Genomic DNA, 19,800 nt, shown 5'->3' with positions numbered 1-19,800 from the left:
AACCCCAATAAAATATAGTTCTAAATTGATGCCACCGACATAAAAGCTTAATAGTATCACAAACTTTCGACTGTATTTCCTGTTCCGACAGACATTGACCTTCATCAGTACCAATTAGCCTGACTGTTAGAGCTGGGAATCGAAAAGCAGCTTTAGATTAGAACCGGTTCCAAAATGCTGAGGATAAATTCCTATGCACCTCCAATGAGACATGTAGCTGCCAGCACCTACGCATCAATGCAACAGCATGTCCATCTGTTTAGAAATGAGCTGAAGGGGTCAGGTGAGGGGGACCGAAGCCTGGTGCACCACTGACCCCCCCCTACATCTTCATTAAATAGCCTACAGATAGCTCATCAGCCCTGCTAGAATGTATGGCAGGCATGATGGGGCTGTGCATTAAGAAAACGATGACCAGGCAAAGCGCTAACTTCTGTTTGTGGGATGCTAATTGGCTGCAGGTCAGGTTGCACGTCAAATCTGAGCAGACAATTAAGGCAGCACAGTGACCGGTGCATGTGTAATCAGCTTCTACCACAGTAACATGTGGTCTTAAAAAAATGTAATTATATACCTGTTAAAGCTATCAGTAGATGTAACGTCCATGGAGGCAGACATAAGTGGAGGTTGATGTAAAGAGATAAGTGAATGATAATCCAGTAAAACACAGCTGGAATAACATTCTATAATAATATTACGAATGAAAATGTCAGAATTACTGACTGGTAATGTACATTAATAAACACTTGAGATGTGTTCATTGCTGTGTACAACTACATTATATTATACATACATATATATTTTTGGTAACCCTTTAATTTACAGGCCACTAATTACATGATAATTACCTGATAATGTCAAGAAATAACAATCAATTGTGTAGTAATGTCAAGAAATAGCCTAGAAATAACGGGCAAAAGATTACACATGCTTTTCATGCTTGGCATTTTTTGGGAAAGGCCAGACTTTTTCTCCGCCAAGTCCTTTCAATTGTCAATTACAATCACTTATTTCTGGGCTATTTCTATGCAATCAATCACTATTTCTTGGCTATTTCACAAAATTACTATGAAATTGACCATTATTTCTAGACATTACGACGCAATTACTTGTTTTTTTTTGGCTATTTCTTGATATTATCACATAATTGGCGGAATGTAAATGAAATGATTACCATATTTCTTAATATATTAATATGGTATTATTTGACCCCTTGTATAACTCTATGGTAAATCTGTTCATCTGAAATTATAAATTAAAGAAATCAATACAGTGTTTACAAGGTGTTTATGAATTCGAACTAGACACATTTATCATTATTCAACGGTGTTGGCACTTCAGTTCCCGTGTGCTCACATGTTACATGTTAACTTGCTGAATATTCAATAATTCAAACCGTAGACATGGTATGAATAAATAAAGAAAAGGGTGGAAAACAGCTGCTGTTATTATTCTCAGATTGTAAAAAATGTTTGAAGGGAAAATAGTTTTTGTAAACTGATCTGAGAAGAGAGATACTTTGCAATAAAATTAGCTCATTATTTGCCTGGTAATATTTTCTTTGTGCGAAACAGATGATAATTGATAATCGACAACAATGACAAAAACAGTTACTTCATTCCAAGCCTCAGCCAAAGACGTTGCATCGACGGCACATCAGCAGTGTCAGCTTTGTCTACACACACGGAAACACACCAACATGCTTTCCAACCTCACCGAGATCACATCTTTTACACGACTGCATCAACATTGGTATCAGACATGTAGCAGGTCTGACCTAGACACACTGCTGATTCTGACCTCTCTGTTAAAAGCAGCTCGGCCACTTACGTGACTCCCAGACGTTAAATTACAGCAGCATTGTCACTCGTTACGACGTCTCATTCATGGCATCGCATTCAGAGGAAAATGATCCTGTAATTTAGCAGCAACAGTAGATGGTGACAGCTGGAGGAGAGACGCCTTATACACTACACTGCTTATTAGATGAAATGATACGGCACAGAGAAGCTGAAGGGAAATATTAACATTAGATACTTCACATAAAGAAATACTGTGTCCTGTAGGTGTGTGTGTGTCGTTGTAATAAGAAAACCCTCACTTGTGCATCTCTCTCTATATTCTACACTCTTAGAAATAAGGGTTCTAAAAGGGTTCTTCTAGAAGGGCCGGGGTTCTACCTGAGGGTACCTTGAGGATGTCGTTATGATGCTATGTGAAGCCCTTTGAGACAAACTGTTTGTAAAATTGGGCTATACAAATAAAATTGCCTTGCCTTGCTTTGCCTACCTGGAACCATTTGCTTCTGAAAAACCCTTTCATAAAGAAAGGGAAGAAAAAAGAAAGAAAGAAAGAAAAAACCCTTTCCTGAAGAAAGGGTTTTTCAAGGGTTCTTGGTAACACTAAGGGTTCCAGTAAGAACCATTTTGATCCAGAGAACCTTTATAAAAGGTTCTACCAGGAGCCAAAAAGGGTTCTCCTATGAGGACAAGCCGGAGAACCATATATGGTTCTACTTAGCACTTTTATTTCTAAGAGTGTATATATGCACATAAACTTAGACCACAGGACCCGAGCTGAGTGTCTCTACATTCAACCCTCAGCTGCTGCCGGCTGATTGACAGTTTTGCTCTTGCGTGAGACAGAAACACGTCGGTGGTAAGCAGCCATGAAACCAGGCTGGTAACCAGCCCCTGAATTACATCCATGTGACCGCCGCCGACTGCAGAATGAGGATGAAAGAAAAAGGGCCATTCCATTCAGAGCGGATGTCAGAGGTTATTTCAGCAGCATCTCTTTGACGGCCCATCCCCATTCCCCACTGCCTTCACACATCCAGGAACCAGCGCACAACAATCACACCACTACATCTCACTGGCAACTGTCTATTGTAACGTTCAGGAAAAGCTATACGAGTCACACATTACCTGGCTTCAAGTAATAAATTAGCACATTCCAATACACTATAAAGTCATGGAAATCCACTACTAAACCAAATATTAGTGTCTGGCTTGCAGGACTATCAGACTCACTGGCACTGGAAAAACTCACCTTCATGTTAAAGGGTAAATATCTAATCTTTGACAGTATGTGGAGATCTTTTATGGTGTTCTTGGAGGGGAGGATAGCATTGGAGGCATGTTCCCCCTGTATGTAAGCCATCAACAAATGAAATTACCATGTATTTATTATACGTCTGTTTATTTGGTTTCCACTCCTTTTATTTTTTACTTGAAATGCTTTTCTCTAAGAGAGATGATGGATTATTTATATTTTGGACTGTGTAAATAACACATGCTACTGCCCTGTGATGTTTGTAGCCTATCATTTAAGATGAGCCTTATTGTGACAGTTTTGTTCTGCACCTGTATTTTACTTGCAGTGTGAATATTTATTCTGAAAAAATGAATAAACACACTTGTTTAAAATAAATAAATAAATAAATTAGCACGTTGCCAACCAATCGCCTGGAAAACACTAAATTGTGGTTTGCGTGGTCAACAGAACAATCAGAAATTCAAATTCCTCCTCAAAGCAGTTTGTCTTTTTGAACATTGATTTCATAAAAAGAAAAGAAAATGGGACAGCTGTCTAATTTCTTTTCTTTTTTTGCTTCTCTTTTTATATATTCCGTCCCAATTTTTCATGACCAAGAGAAAACTGCTGAACATCATTTGCATTTCTGACCCATTTCTTCCCATTTTACTTTCTCCCGCGTGGCTCGCGGTATGAAACGTCAAAAAGCACAAGACAGATTGTCCCGGGATCGCAAAAAAACGCAAAAGCCAGAGGTGAAAAAGGAAACTTTAATGAAAAAGGGAATATTCTCTGAGTTGTGCAAACATCTTTAAGAAGTGAGTCACGTCCCTGCGTGCGGGTCCTTATAGCGCCTGCGTTCGCTGCACTCCCTGAACTGCTGCTGCAGTCGCATTGTGTTTAACTTGTTGTGGCTTCGTTTCCAATAAGTCATATTTGCGACTTTGTAAAGAGTACTTAGGCTACTCCACAGTGAGCAGGGACGCTGTTTGCTCAATTTCAAACTCTCAGTATGGCCTATGGGGACAAATTAATAATCATTTAACATCACTAGATTATGAGATACTTCTCGCCTCCTTATAATTACAATTATAGCTAATTAAAGGGATGAAATTGCAAATAAATAAGACTATCTGAATGTACAACCGAGTTCCAAAATCCATTTCAGGCCCTGGTTGTGTGTGGCTAATCTGTTCTCCGTCAATGTGTCTTCTGTCTGCACACAGTTAATGACCTTGTGTTTTTGGAGACAAATGAGACCAGAGGAGTTTGGAGGCGACAGCGCTATAAAGCTGATCGAGTCACATCAGCATCAGGCCTTTTGAATCCTCCGCCTGAACTTTTCAACTTCAGCATCTTTCCTCCGTCAGAGTTCAGGACCTCCGGTGTTTGGAATTAAATAACTCATAAAAAAAATTAAGTGTGAAGTGCAAAGTCGGCGGGGGCTGCTTGCGAGTGTTAATTCACCGTGTCACATAATCAACGTTTCACGGCTTCCTTTGTTCTTCTAATTTTATCTGCAGGTTGCGAGCGTTATTAGGCCGACACTCAAAAGCTGCTTCTGCCTTCACAGACAACAAAGGCTGGTTACACATCTTAAATGAATCATTGAGTTTTTGGTCATTTATAATTTAATTTAGTTGCAAAATTGAAGTAGATAGGAGAAGTGGTTCAAAAGAATTTGGATTATCTCTATAACAGATTCTCTAAAACGCTCTTGAACCCCCAACACCCAATGCCATTTTACAATAAACTGTTGCATTGATAACAATACATGTAATGATAACTTTCTTTAAACAGACCCATTGAAGGGTTTGTAACTATGTACCAGCAAATAACAGAGTTCATCATCAAGGATTATGGAGGTTGTAGGGTTTGCTTGATATGCAAATAGTCAAAATTTGACTTGATAATGTTAAAAATAACAATTTAAAATGTCTGTTTGGTGCTATCTTAATGTTTCTGCTGGAAATATATAGTCTAAACACACATGACAAGTGTGTGTCTCCTGTTTCATCCAACCTTCAGTAAAAAAAAAACATGTTGCACTGCTTTCAAAATGTATTTGCTTTACGCACACACAACAGCAGAAGGTGCAAGACGTGTCCCATGCAGGCTTGTCAGTTCCACTGCAGTAACTAAAATAGACCAGAGAGTTAAAAATCAGACTGCTATAAATGGATGAACCAAAAAGTGACAATCAGCTGCTGGAGTCAGATTTGCCGCTCTGCAACACCACACACCAAATATCACTGTCTAAGTTGGTTGATTATGAGCCGTGTGCCTACTTAGTCTACAGTGTAATAGTCATAATGGGGTAACTTTGTGTATGACTTACAAGAAAATGGCATAAAATTAAATGAAGTCCAGGTTTATTGCATTCTACTGCCCCATTCAGTTCAGTAAAATACTCAGATAATCAGATACCAAATGCTTTCATACTATCACAAAGTGTCAGTTTCCTCCAGCTAACCGCTTGTCTATCATCTTCATTGTAGTGGTAGAGCATCAGCGTGCAGTATGATGGACAACATATACTGTCTGGGAGGATGAAGCCTTTTGTTAGTGTTGTTCTCCCTGTTTAGCAAAGAGACGAGTCCCCAGACGATGAAATCCAACCAGTCACGATTCAAAAACAACAGCAACTGCATGCGACCATACTACGTCTAGCAGGGAATGGCGTCCCGCGCTGATCAATAAAGTTTATTCTAAATTGTGATTTCCCCCGTCACCCTCATAAAGCGGTGGTTTCAGAGTGTGGGCTTACCTCCAGCGGAGGGGGTATCAACTTCCACAATATCTCCAGTGATTACATGGTGATGAGTGCATCACCTGAAATGTGGCTGTTTAATGCCGGCGGGCCTGAATGGGGAAATCAATGAAGCAGTGGACAGAACAGGCTTGTTTGCTGTTCCACCATACATCCCCTGAAGAGTCTGCCTCCATGCTCATTAATGAAGACAAACAGATATAACGATGATACGCCATATCCAGGAATGGATGGATGGATGGACGGATTCTCAACTGATTATCGACTCATCAGATCAAAGCATCTGAGGGGAACTTCCCTCGCCATCTTTTCAGGTACAGTAAGCACATTATGGACATTATGGCATCAGACTACATGATAGGATGTCCACATGTCAGATTAAATACTCACAGTGGCATGAATTCTTGCCGTGTCTTGGTCGGGAGACTGGCAACGCTACAAGTATGACCCCAACCAATCATCGACCATGACCATGTGTGAGTTCATAGGTCATCAGGAAGGCGTACCAAGAAAACTGTCAATGATGGCTACCGTCACGCTGTGTGATGCTAGATTCAACAAGCCGGTCTGGTTTTACCGTTATTACCGGCAGTATGCCCATTTATCACCAATAAACACAGTGAGGAGGGTAAGTGACTGTGTAAGAGGGGTGGGGGGTCCACGGCGTGGAGCGGTGCGGGTCTCTGACTGCAGTGGGGACTATCATGGATCTGCTCCGTGACACTGTGAGACTGACCGCCGGTGAGCGCTGTGGGACGGGGCTCACGGCAGCACCCGCTAATCGTTGAAAACAGCGGTGATACGTGCTTCCACGTCGGAGTAACAACATCGGAAAAAGCTTTTGACAAAAAAAAAAAACAATAGCAAAAAAGTGTCAAGTGTCACGACTTCCTGTATCTGGCCCTTACAGGAAAATAAAAAGCCCCATAGCCTTTCATATACAGTTCAGTCATATTGATTTTGACTTAATTCTGACAAGACACGGCTCCAAATGTTTGGTTTTTTTTTTCCTACGACCAATCGACCAATGAAATTTTGGTCGGCTAATGATTTTTTGGTCAACCCGTGCTTGGTCTATTTGGGGACAGCCCAAGAAAGAAACAATGCGGACCCATTCCTGGGTCTGGTCTCCTTCAGAGACAACGTGAGGTAATGTGTTCACTTTTAAAACCATTAACTTACATTGCGTATTGAAGCGAGCTAACATACCTTCACTGTGTGTAAACGCGTCAGAGCGCTCTGTCATCCTATTGGTCAACGTCAAGGTTCATGTCGTAGGAGATGTCAAACTAGGCAGGGAAAGGCAAAAATTACTTTTCATCGGGGCATTGTGGAGCGTCCTAGATGCAGAATCATTGTTCTTCAGTTATGTGACACTACACGTCTGTTCGTCATTCGTCACATTCATAATTGGGCCCAACGCTGAAAATGTATTGGCCATGACAAACTACTAGTGTGAAAATCTGTGTAGACTGATCCTGGCATGACAGTCAAGGTAGAATGAAGCAAGTTTATACCTGGTTTCATTCATTTTGTTTGAAATAAATTATGACTGGAGAACACTATGCAGTTAAAGTTAAATTGAAGTATTACATTGACAAAGAGCTCCTACATTAGGATACATCCTGCAGTATTATCTAATATTAACTACTAATGAGCTGCTGGATATATGAATATATCTCTCTGTTCTAATTCATACCAATATCTCAAATATCTAATGTTACCATAAGTTCCGTGGCATTCATATTTCATCTGACAGTAATAGGCAAATAGATGTGTCCTATCTACACTAAATATACAGTACATGTTTAGGTGCCAGTGGCAATGCTGAAATTAAATGTTCATTTTTCACACATTAAACAGCACTACATCAGTCAAAAGCGCCAAATCTCAGTTTCACAAGTATAACAGTTTTCTGCCTTTCTCAATACGTTTCTAGACCGACTTCCAATTTATTTTGGACTCTTGGTGCGACAACGGAGGCAGCTTACAGACAAGGGCTTGACCTCTGGGGTGGAGCTAAAAAAGATTAGCAGATTAATCGATCAGTCAAACAACAGAAAAATCACTCACTGAAGCCCTTTTACAAGCACACGACAGAAAACATTCGCTGACATCTTACTGACCAAATGTTTAATCAAAATAAAATATTATCAATTGGGAAGAAATCATCACTGAGAGTCTGAATGTGCCATTTCAAGATTAAAAGTTTGAATAAATAATCATAGAACTGTTATGAATGATCATTACTGATTGACCTATGGTGTAGATTGTAACATTGACCTTTTTTCTTTTCCTTTTTGTTAGTTTGTTTGTTTCCTGCCTCAGTTCTTCGCTCCGTAACCATCCCCTGGAGCTTTAGATGAAAGCAGCCATTAACTTACAACTTAGTTGAACCAGCAGACAAGAAAAATGCAATGTACATTTTTACAGTTCGGTCCGAGAGGCAGCTACAGGCTTTTCACAGGACAGCATGAAAATGAATGCAGAATCAGACTCAAAGAAAAAAGAATAGACAAGTCTGTGTGAGCTGATCTCAAATAACTACAACTCAAGCTTGGTGAGTCACAGCAAAACAGTTTGTGCGACTGTTATCTATAAAACAAAAACAAAAAATAGTTTCTATTTCTATATGTGTGTGTAACTGTAGCCTATATTATGAATACTGTGCAATATCATTACTTACTGGAAGTAGTGGTAAAAGATGAAATACACATCCTTTGCGTTATATCCCTGCTGCCACTTATTGGTACATGGTGTCACAGACTAGTGTAGCTGCAGTTGTCTGTGCAACTGTTGCCATCCGCTAGAAGTGGAGGGGGGGGGGGCACAAATTAGCATAGGCTACTTGTAAGACAATAGGGAAAAATGATTTGCCACGCTGCTGCTGCTGCTGCTTATCCACCAGATTTCTTTAAAGCAGGAGGAGTCAGAGGATGTGACAGCTGGGAAACAGGTTTGGACCGAACGAGCCCATATGCTGTAATCCCCCCCACCACCAACACCCCCTCCCTCCTCCTTTATCTCATGTTGTTTAGGAGGATTAAAGAACCGTTTCCCCCCCTTCCTCTCCTCTCCTCTCCACTGGTTTCTGTAGGTTTGGGTGATAAAGCCGAAATGTGCTGCGTCGCTTCCCTGCGCTCTTACACACACACACACACACAGCCTACATACAGAGACACAGAGAGAGAAGAGCAATAGTGGCGTTTATGGATATTTTTTTTTTCAGCGCAAGGACTTTTTAAGGTTATGATAAGTGGACACAAGTCGTGCCAAAAATATCGCGGGTTTAGAGCAGCTAGAGCGGGACTGCTGAGGCTGTAGCTGTAGCTGTAGTCAGACGTGAGTAACTGCGGACTGCACTCACCTGATGCGGAGACTGGAGAGGCTTTCAAAACTGCTGCTTTTTTTTGGGTCGCCGGGGTCTTATAGCTATAAAATCCACTGTGATAAAAAGCCCCACGGTGCTGCTTCGGGTCAGTCAGAACAGTTCTTGCGCAAAAAAAAAAGAGAGGAAAAAAGGTCCGCGCCGCTGACTTGTTCCATGTAGTTGTAGAGCCGTGTGTTGGTTGTTTACGGAGGTCCGGCGGACTCAGCGGCGGGTTGTCAGCTCCGGTTTACCGGCGGCGACAACAGCCGGAGACGCTGTGTGTGTAGTGTGTCTGTGTGTGTGTGTAGTTTCCCCTCAAGGACTCAAATCTCAGGCAAGTGTGTCGCGACACGGCGGCTTTCAGTCTCGTTAACGGCAGCGGGTCTGGATTACTGCGACCAGTAGAAGAAGGCAGCGACACACACTAACAGTCCGAGGGGGGAGAAGAAACACAACCATGGCGGCCTCGGCGGCGGGAGAAGCAGCGGAGGAACTCGGTCGGTGACGCTCAGCGACTTAAAAAGCAGAATCTTGCCGGTGTCCTGTGAAGTGTAGCTATAGATATATCCATTCCGCCAGTGGAGGTATTCCGCCGCCGTCCAGCTCCTGGTTGTGTCTGAGTTTTTCGGCCTCTCAACACAGCAGCTCTTTCTTCCTGACAAGCAGGCAGCGACCAATCACAGCGCCGCATTCGGAGAGGGGGGACGGAGGATACAAGGGAGTGGATCATAACGGACTGGACTGGAGTCTGGACTGGACCACAAGATTGATACACTGGGGACTAGTTTGTTCCGAGGCTAAAGGAGAGCAGAGTGTCCCCATTATGTCCATGTGTCCTCCCCTGCACAGTTTGATTATAGGCTGATTAAATGTAGATGTATGAAATAATATGCGCTCTACAGTATGAGCATAATCAACTAAAATGTTAAAGGGGAATATGCAGGATTTATGCTGCATTTTCATCTTAAACAGCTTTGTAGTAATAATTGTGATGGTTAAATAAATGACTTGTAACTGGCTACAGGGAGAATGGAGGCTATCTGCATCTCTTGGCTGAAAACCAACTTGCAAGTTCAGTGTCGCCGACCCGATGTCCCAGCTCTTGACGCGGCAGCACCATGACACACAAATGCACCTCGTAACCCATAACCTCTGGTTCGTGACAGATAGGCTAACACTACACAAATATGCACCATAACACTTATGATATGCAAATGTATAGTTTGGAGGTTGTTATGGAGAAATAAACCCCGACAGGTTGTATGGAATGGTTTCATACAACATGAAGGGGTTTATTTCTCCATAACAACCGACCAATAGCTACATTACCCCGCTTATTATACACGGTTTACGAGTGAAATAATTAATTTGTAAATATCCTGCATAGTTTCTTTTTTCTTATCAGAGCGGCGTCCCTAGCAACGGTCATAATACTTGACGACAGTGTTATTCAGAAATAACGGACCGCAGAACGCAGCGCTGGACCAATCAGAGAGCAGCATTCAATAGAGCCATGTAATAAATAACGTTATCCACCACTCCATTGATTGCTTGATTTGAAAACAAATGCACATGGCCGGGAGGAGGGTTAGCAAAACAGCGAAAATACTGTAGTTCCCCTTTAAATGCAACAGGTTGACACAGGTACCCCTGTACAAGACGAAGCCCCCAAGATGAGCTACAAATGGAGGAGTCACTGAAAAGCCTTTCCATTTTGGATCTTATTTATCAGTAAATCAAATTACCACAGACTTTGCCACACAATTAATCTGGGGCCTTTGGGACCTCTTAGGCTACAGAGTCTGGCATTTGGCCACTTTGCCCAGCTGGTTGAGCCTCGGTCTGAAGAAGCACTGGGCCGAGACAATTTGAAAGCTATAGAGGAAACGGCACAGCAATCATTTCACACTTGCACAAGCGTTCACTTGGCCCTCGATGTGGTATAAATACACAGTATATGTAGCCTACAGAAATGAATGCACACTAATGTCCCAGTGTCCCAGATCATGTGTCTGCCAACAAAAATCACCTGCTGGAAAATTGATGCTGGTGCAGAAAATTGTATTTTTCAGTGGGGAGGAGAAGTCAAATTATTAAATATTAATCTTCTATTTTTTCTCTCCAGTAAAGCCTTTAATATTAGCTGCATTTAATGAACATCATTTCCCATAAGGCCTTGACGTTTGTGTGCTGAACATCACAGCTCTGCAGAAGAGATAAGACTGTGCGTGAGTGAGTTCAGGGACTGAATGATGCTGCAGATATTTTTTAGACAGCAGAAATTAAACAAAGCTGAAAAAAAAGGAGTTATGTAGATGGAAGCAACCCAATGACAGTTGCATTATACAGTAGCCTAATCACACTGCTGCATTTGTCATCAGACTATATTGTCAATATACATTTTTTTTATTCTTTCAACATTACCACATGGTATCTCGGTTAAATATCACTTGTGTAAACCTCTGTCTTAGTTTGGTTGATTTAGATTTATGGAACAGATTAAGCAAATCTTATGTGAAATGTTCCATTGTGTAAACGCCTGTCTTATTTATTTGATTTAAATGTGTTAATTCATTTTCTGCAGTTTATCAGATTCAAACGCTGTGTAGTCTGTAAAGTTTATCTCTGTTTGAAGAGTCTGTTCTTCACAAGTTTAGCGTTGTCGGCCCAACTGAGCAATAGGAGAAGGGCCTCGGTACGAGTGATGGCTGCATGAGAACCTGATGGTCACTCTGGCTGAGCTCCAGAGATGATTGTGTGGAGAAGGGAGAAACTTCCAGAAAGGCAAAAAGGTCACTGCAGCTCTCCACTGATCTTGGCTTTATGGGAGATTGGCCAGATGGAAGCCTGTCCTGTCCTCAGTGAAAGATGCATGAAAGTCTGCTGAGTTTGCAAAAAGAGTAAGAGATTCTCAGGCGGTGAGAATCATCGAGAGTCTCTGGTCTGATGAGACCAAGATTGAGTCGGTCTCAGTTCTGAGTATCTTATCTGGAGGAAAGCAGACACTGCTCATCACAGGATCGTTCTGTTGGGGTGCTTTTCTAAGCAGCAGGGACATGGAGACTGGTCAGGGTGGATGGGGAAAATTGAATGGAGGAAAAGCACAGAGATATCCTTAATGAAAAACCTGATCCAGAGCGCTCAGGATCTCAGACTTGGCTGGCTGCAGGTTCACCTTTCAAAAAGACAATCACACATTTGTGTTAAAGAGGAACAATGCAGGATTTTTACCTTAATTAACCATCTTTGTAGTGATTGTGATGGTTACCATAAATGACTTGTTACAGGGAGAATGGAGGCTCCCTGCCTTCCGCCTGGAGTCTCTTTGTCGAAAACCAACCTGGCAAGATCAGCGCCTCCGACCCGGTGGCCCAGACCACGTCTCACAAGAAACATTACTTTACACACAAACTCACCCCATAATCTCTTGTTTATATCAGATAAGACTACACAAATATACACATATAACGTTACCTAGCTGGTTTCATTGAAGACAAATGCATATGGTCAGGGGGGAGGGAGGGTCAGCTGTGTTTTTTTTACCACAGTGTTTTAAAATATGCACTCCTGAACTGTAGGGGAAGCTTTATAGAGAAAAACGCATCTAGTGACCAGATCCAGATGTGCAGCATTTGTCACTGTATGACCTGGCAAAGGTTCTTCAGCTAAGTACTAGGTAAAGTTCAATTTTTCATTTAATACATTTCAAAAGTTATATTTTTCAGTTGTTATTACGGGATATAATAACTTGATGAGAGGAATATGATTTTACCATAAGGCTGCAACATAATTAAATTACACATTTAAATACCATTAAAATATCACAACATATCCTTAAAACACATATTAACAATGACATGAAAATAACTTTACATTATTATTTACATTATTATTAAAGGAGTATTATCGCAAAATTCGGCCACTAGATGGAGCCAGGCGGAGCTTATCAGATATAAACAAGTGGGCAGCTGTCAGAGAGAGAGAGCAGCCTCGTTTAGTCCCCCCCCCCCCCCCCCCCCGTCCCCCCTCCTTCTCCTCACCAGGCTGAATGAACGTGCAATCGCGGGAAAAAGAAAACTCGCTAGTGGAAGTGGAAGCGGCAGCTCTATGTCGCGCACAACCACAACAACGACAACAACAACTGAAACGTCCTCCTCCTTAATAACGCTGAGAGGACAGCTGAAGAAAGACACAGGGACTTGGAGACAAAGTGTTCTACCAGCGATTCAGTGACTGTGAGCACCCTAACACTGCTACATTACTTACTGTTGCATATTTGTCTGGTTCGGAGGTCGGATTTGCGAGTTCCGAGTGCATTTTAATGCAGCAAGCGCCGGGCCGGCTTGGATCATAACAAAGACAAATGCTGCATTTGCCCCATGGACACTATACTGTTGGCGATTTTTTTTGTAAATTTAGTTATGGCTCCCCCCGACCCATCTTTTGCATATTTCAGCTTATTTTATGCTATTACTGCTGTATTTGCGATAATGCTCCTTTAAATACAAAACAATCTGTTACATTTTTGAGACTAACAAAAAAAAAGCTTTTTGATTTTTTGGAGGATATCAAGTGTCTGAGGCCTCCTGAGAACAGACTCTCTTTGCTTAAAAGGCACCCTTACATAATTTGTACAGCAGCTCAAAGGAGTTTGACAGTCAACTGTTAATTATTATTTTGGTTTTTGATGTTGTCTGTGCCTCGAGGGGATTGTTCACAAGTTTTAAATCAACCTATTTGATTTTTTTTTTTTTTTTTTGAATCAAGAGAGAGACAAAATCGCCCTGAGCTCAGGTTTGAACTGCGCAGGTTTTCAGTCCCCAGTCAGTCCCCAGTCAGCCCACCTCCAGCTTTGATCAATTACATTTGAACCTCACTCTGCTTCTTGGCTCTCTTTGCCTTGCATCACCTTCCTATATTGCTGTAATTCCACTATGCAATTTTATGAAGTGAAATCTAAGTCCCCTGTCTAAGCAGCGTCTTTGTAGGTGAAATCAACATTAGAGGATTCTGCGCGCGCGACAGTGTTTCTGCTGGCTCTGGACTACGAGGTGGAGACCTATAGGAGTGAGGATCAGTGGTGGCAGCCTACTTTAATGCTATGCTGCTGCTGGTGGTTGCCTTCAAAGCCCCCAGCAGGGAGCTGGTCTCTGAGCTGCACCACTGAGCTGGCAGGGGCTCGGGACTCTCTAAAACCTGAAAATCCTCCTGGAGATCTAGCCATGCTTTACTCTGGTCAGCATCACTCTCAATCCAAGCAATGGGCTTGTTGGATAGGTTAAATTATGATTGTACCAGCTTGGAAAGAAGCATCAAAGGTTAGTTTTGGATGAGGGGCTAATCACCCTATTCACCCTGTGGAAGAAAAAGATGATAAATGTCAGACAGTGCTGAAATACCCAATACTAATACACCACCCCTGAATGGGATGATTTGTATTCCTCAATTATTTGTTATGATTTATTTGTCTGATTATTATTATTATTATTTTTATTTTTTAAAGTGTATTTTTGGGGGCTTTTTATTGCCCTTAAAGCAGAAGTAAGCGATCCGGTCGCTTTTCTGACTTCTTGTCAGCCGATGGAGTTAGCAGTCCCCGCCCTCGTCATGGATCTATTGGTCCTCGTCCCTATGTCACCACATTCATGCGCATCCCTTGGCTGCACACACAGCCCTTCATGCCGTTCTCTCTCCTCATTGGATAAAGGTTGTAGGATACAAGGAAATAAAATAAAAGTTTTCTCCTCGGCTTACAGCAGAGCAGAGTGACTGACAGACCCGTGTTTCGGACCAAACACTATAAGTGATTGCCGTCGGAAGATATAACTATTTAAGACTTATATTAACACAAATATTCCGCTTACTTCTGCTTTAATTGATAGCGCAGTTGAGAGAGAGGCAGGAAATGGGGAGGCAGAGAGGGGGAATGACATGCAGGAAAGGGCTGCGTGATGTGGGATTCGAACCGGGGCCAACTACATGGGGCGGCAGCTCTACCAAGTGAGCTAAACACCACCCCATTTGTCTGAATATATATATATATATATATAGAGGCCTTTTTCATGCCATTATTTCACAGTACAGTCGAGAGAGACAGGAAATGGGGAGGCAGAGAGAGGGGGAATGACACGCAGGAAAGGGCCATCCGATGCGGGATTCGAACCGGGGCCGCCTGCACAAGGATTATAGCCTCAACACATGGGGCGCCTCCATTTGTCTGATTATTTTGTAGCCTGCTAAGCCAGACTATATCATTAAAATGTCTAGTCTGGCAACGACCGGTAGACCTCGGCTCAATCCAGGGGGCGGGATGAAGGCTGTCTTTCAAACTGCCTCTGCACCAATAGGGTAGCGCTACGACCAATCAGAGCAAAGAGCAGGATGACGTTAGCCTGACAAGCCAATTAAAATGTATGTCGTCATGGCGTTAAGCCTGCCCAACGACTCTCTAAACAGATAGAGAACTGTGATTGGTGAACACAAACGGTGTTAAAGACTCAAAAAGTTCCTATGGCTCGTTTCTAGACCCACCTACGGAGCAAATATATTTGCTGCCGCTAGGGGGCGTCTAGATTTCTATAATTTTCCAGCCTTTTCCATGGAAAATCATTACAGTTGTGAATTGACCCAAAACTTGAGAAACAACCACAACAATCAAAAACAAAAGACTAATTTGTGTTAAGGCGCAGTTGAAGGCCCTCTCTGTTGCTGGCTCTGGATACGGTGTCAGCAATTACAGTGATCACCAGTGCTCCCAAGCAGAACTAATGAAAGTGTTGCATAAATACACTTGACGTTATTTAGGTTGACATAGATGAAGTGAACCTCAGGTTCTCTTACTTTGTGCAAACATTGTGACAGTGCTGATCCTCAAAATATTTTGTGAATCCTTGGACACTTTGATACCAGCAAGCAAACTTCTTCTGCAGATTATCTGGAGTTGTAGACTGTGACCTTGAATGATGTGTCATACTTTGCTTGGCAGAGCATATTTTTAGAATTGCACAGCGTGACTTTGATGGGTTGATGATAGTGTCTTTCAAAATGTCAAATCCAGGTCAGAGTTATATATGAATTGTTTTACTGCATGTTGGTGCTAAGGAAAGCAAAGATGGCATTTTATTCTGTTACCTCTTCATTTTACATTCAAATATTTGCAATATTTCCCCTCAAAAATCTCCCCAGTCTCTCAAATAGCCCATCTGAAAATGACAGACCATGCTCTTGAATGATAATAAGCAAAGAACTGGAAGGAAATACCAGGTTGAAAAAAAAAAGAAGGAAGATTCATTTGTGCTTTCTGTCAACACCGTCCTACATGTGTACCAGGATTTAAATCCAGTTGCACCAGTCCAGTGTTGACAGCAAAATAAATATATTCCATTATGTCACGACTCTTAGCCCTGACAGTTATACAGCGTTTAAACTGCTCAGTTTCTGAAGGCAAACAGAAACCAGGAAGCAAAGAGTGGTTAAAAGGCAGTTTCTAGTGAATTTGAATAGTGGATGGGTTTGGTGATGGGGCTGGAGGAGCCTGAGTGACTGGCACAGGGGCTGGGGATGGCGGAGCGGAACAAGTGGTTGAGCTGGAGCAAGACAGGCAGAGAGAGAGAGGGGGCTGATGTGATGGAGGAGCGGGGGGGCCGGGCGGCGAATCAGCAATCCAAATGGTGAACTGAGCTGGACGAGGCCAGAGCACAGATTAGCTGGAGTACAGAACCCGAAGCACAGGCAGAAACACAGGGTTAAGAAGGATTCAGGCAAACATGAGGGCAGAGCAGGCAGCACATAAAGAAGCTGGCTGTGGCATTTGCACTACATAGGGGACGGAATAATCTTGGAAGGTCTGGATGGATGAGCTGGGTCTATACACTGGGCTGATGGGTAAGATCAGCTGCACGTGTGCAGGTAGAATGGCAGGAGAAGGAATATTACTGTATTACAACTTGTATTTGTATTATCAATGCATAGATATGTCTTTGTAATATATCTATATGAACTAAAGGGATAGATCAACATTTTGGAAAATTGGCCCATTGCCATGATCCCTATAGTTTTAGGAGTAGGTTTGTTGCTTTTAATTGTTGGTGCAAGCTATTTTTAGAATGGCGGAGCAGAGCCGCGAGCTGCTCAGAGCTACGCTTTGGAGGCTAATGGGATTTCTTGGTTTCCTTCATCAAACTCATCAGATACACAATCCAACAACTCCAAAACGCTCTGGTGGACAAGTTGTGACATTCACCACACTATGAGATAATAACAGAATGTTTTGAGATGGAGTTGTTTTCGATGTAAATGCAGAGACTGCTTGCCGAAAAACCACCCCCGACGGGAACGCAGTTCAGTGATTTTGCATGAATTTGCCTCGAAAACAACTCCGTCTCGCAAAGTTCCGTTGTTATCTCGTAGCGTGGTGAATGTGCAGGAGTTGTTGGATTTTGTATTTGATGAGTTGATTAGGGAAACCAAGAAATCCCATTGGCCTCCATAATGTAGCTCTGAGCAGCTCTGCTCCACCGTTCTAAAAATAGCTTGCACAGACAATTAAAGGTAACAAACCTACTCCTAAAACTATGGCGGATATGGCAATGGGCCAATTTGCCAAAATGTTGAACTATCCCTTTAAATTACTAGCGCACATAACTCCTTTGCTGGTATCCAGGACTTTGCTGACATGTTCCAACAAGCAACTCTGCAAATTGTGTACATTACACTAAGCACCACTTATTTATTCATTATGGTATGTTATGCTATTGTCGTGAATGACAACAGATGGAAATTAGCTTCTGCTAAACCTGGTGTGCTCATCTTATCGTTTCTTGTAAACGATCAATGCAAGCACACATTGTCCTTGAATAAAAAAAAATTAACATAAACAGAGCAACTTTTAAAATGTGTTTCAGATTAATTCAACAGCTATTTATATAACTGTTAAAATCACTGCCCTTAAAACTTCAAGTTTTTGTGGGGGAAAAAAACAGTTCCATCTCTTCAAGGTTGTTGTCAAGGTGACAGAAGCCGTGCCTTACAAGAGAGAGTGGTAATGGCAGGCACAGCTGGTGATGCACAGTGTAAATCCTCTTTAGACCAGACCATCTCATTCTGGCTCTGTTTTCACACTCTATGAAGGACCACACCTGTGGACCGTGTCCCTCAAAAGGATGCAGCCCCTTAATTGGGATGCAGCTATAGTATAGTCTGCCTCCACAGGTCCAGATGGCAGCTGTACACACACATATGCTCAGTCTAGTGTACCTGTAACTTTGGGGGAAGCCTGAAGGAGAGCTCATACGGCAGGTTACTTCATATTTATTTTGACTGTGCTGTGCTAACCTTCTTCAGTCTTTGTGTTCCGAGAAGACAAAGTGAGGAAATATTCAGATGCTCCTTCAGAGCTTCTGCCCTGATTTACTCTGACTGCCTTTGCAAAAAACCTTCTGCATCATTGACGCTGCACTGTGGTTTCAGGAGAATACACAGACAAACTATGCTGTTCCTAGTGAACCTTTACCACACACATAATGGAAGCCCAGTGGATTATGTTTCTGTACAAGGTTGTTGTTGTAAATGCTCTGTGTAGAATCCAAACACATTCATCTGCAGCAGTGTTGAGGAGTGGACATAAGGTTGCAACTAGTCCTTAGATGCTCTGCCTAGTGCAGGCCTATACCAAATAATCCATTGGCTTTTTGTAGAAAGAAAAAGTGGCAAGGCATTTAGAACAATTCCATTTTACATGACAGAAGATGGTGAAAGTACTACGATTTTATTTCTAGACCTGTTAATATTTAATAATTAAGTAGAGTAATACTTGGTCACTTTGTCAGAAAAAGGCCTGGACTCATGGTTCCTTAACTACGGACATGACAAAAAAAAAAAGTGATGCAAGGTTCTGGGATTCTGTTTCTGGCTGTTAGAAATTCTTTGAAACACTGAATTAAGCCTGACAGCTAGCCTGCTATGGAGCGGGCTAACTCAGCAGTATAAGTCACCCCAGTTACTGAGCAGGGAATCCTATAATCCACAGTAATAGAACAGAACTCTCAAATTAGTGAGACTTATCAAAGTAAGCCAGGGTTGTCCTTTATCTGCCTCGATGGAATAGGGCTCAACTCTAAATGACTCCGGCTCCTTTTATTTCCCTATTTCATTTTGCATTTTTCACACTCGCCTGACACCGGGGCCAAACAGCTGGCCACGTCTCTGGGAATTCCCCCAGTGCTCCTGATGGCGAGTCCGGCCCCAGATGAGCCATCCTCACAAAAAAAGGATTTAAGCTACAAAAAGGAAAATATCCTTTATTTAAAGTGCACATTTATCTTTCAATTGAGAGGGAAGTTTGTGGGGTGTCATAAGAAATGGTCCTCTGTAGTAACCAAAGACGTAATAATGGCCAATAATGTAATAGTTTTGGCCATTTTAAGTGTATTGAAGTCAATAATGTAATTAAAAAAAAGTTTTTACGTTTATGTAATAACTTATTACATTATTGACAAAAAAAAATTATTGGCTCAACCATTTTATCACATTATTGGCAAGTTATTATTGGCTTTATTACATTTAAAATGGCCAAAATTATTACGTTATTGGCAGTTATTACGTTTTGGGTTGCTACAGTCCTCTG

General features: G+C 41.9%; 1 protein-coding gene across 1 annotated transcript in view; it reads right to left on the bottom strand.

Annotated features, from left to right (window-relative positions):
- The window catches only part of large1 (LARGE xylosyl- and glucuronyltransferase 1), a 158,827-nt gene extending 149,030 nt beyond the window's left edge, over positions 1–9,797 (bottom strand). Inside the window, exon 1 of the mRNA XM_083999601.1 lies at positions 9,174–9,797. The gene's annotated coding sequence lies outside the window, so the exon portion shown is untranslated. The remainder of the gene's footprint in view (positions 1–9,173) is intronic.
- Between the last annotated feature and the right edge of the window lie 10,003 nt (positions 9,798–19,800).

This window comes from Trachurus trachurus (assembly GCF_905171665.1).
Source record: "Trachurus trachurus genome assembly, chromosome: 23".
Classification (NCBI taxonomy): domain Eukaryota; kingdom Metazoa; phylum Chordata; class Actinopteri; order Carangiformes; family Carangidae; genus Trachurus; species Trachurus trachurus.
The sequence above is the reverse complement of the archived record's forward strand: the minus strand, read 5'-3'. Positions and strand labels throughout refer to the sequence as shown.